At 41.7% G+C, this 984-nt stretch overlaps 1 protein-coding gene across 1 annotated transcript in view; it reads right to left on the bottom strand.

Moving 5' to 3' along the window:
• LOC113212334 (uncharacterized) overlaps positions 1–984 on the bottom strand; it is a 13,413-nt gene that overhangs the window by 2,543 nt on the left and 9,886 nt on the right. The window lies entirely within an intron of this gene.

The following is a 984-nucleotide window of genomic DNA, read 5'->3' as shown; positions in this document are numbered from 1 at the left end:
CCCCAAAGCCTCCCACAATATAATATCATAGCAAGACAGATCTTCATCAACACCAAACGGCTTATCAAAACTGGAACTGGAACGTCAATCGGCAATCTTTATCAAAACTGGATAACGAGAACCGGCAATATTTATAAAAACGGGAAACTTTTACCTTCGGGTAGAGACAGACCACAAGGGACTGTCTAAAAAGAAACTACTGTATAAGCTCGGTATAGTGTCATGCCGCTTTTAGCGTCGTTTTTTTCGAGCAACATCCACAACATCCATCGAGCTTATACTGTATTTGGTTTGATGTTTTCATCACTCGCAAACTGGGACGTGCTGCAGACCTGCACCTGCACCTCAAAGCCCTGCTCCGCTCCTGCCACAACGCCGTGGAGGTAGGCAGCCCAATTCCCTTTCCTCGCTAGCTGGCATAAGGAAAGAAGGAATTGTGCGGAGGAAAGGGAAATGGGTTGCCTACCTCCACGGCGTTGTGTGAGTAATTTTTTATCTCTACTGATCTATGGTCAAAAATAAACGTATTTCGCATAAAAAATTACTTCTTTTCAGTGTTTTCGTCCTTTTTTAAAGTTTTTTGAGCGTTTGGGGAAAATACGATGTTTATGGTCTCGATACGATCTTTTTCAGAGGTTGGTACGAGGTGGCCGCGCACGGCCTCTAGTGAGAGAAACTGCAACCTCATTCAAATTCGCGTTCTGACGGTGGTGTGTGTTTGGTTTGGATGTGTTTTTGTTGTGTATAATCTGAGGTCAAGACAAGACATTTACTGAGCATTGAACAGTGAATAGATTTATCCAAAGGTTAGTACCTTTAACGGTTAAATGAGTGTGAGTTCAGCTGATTCAGCATGGGCATGATAGTACTTGGGAAACTTATTAGTTTGTTGTTGAACAACAGTTTTCTATATTTTACCTTTCGTCTCTACTTCCTTCATTTTTCAGAGTATCGAACAAGTTTTAATTTTTATCTGCAGTCATG

Source organism: Frankliniella occidentalis, unplaced genomic scaffold (assembly GCF_000697945.3).
Source record: "Frankliniella occidentalis isolate FOCC.00 unplaced genomic scaffold, Focc_3.1 Scaffold25, whole genome shotgun sequence".
Taxonomy (NCBI): Eukaryota; Metazoa; Arthropoda; class Insecta; order Thysanoptera; family Thripidae; genus Frankliniella; species Frankliniella occidentalis.
This window is presented reverse-complemented; position numbering and strand designations above follow the sequence as displayed.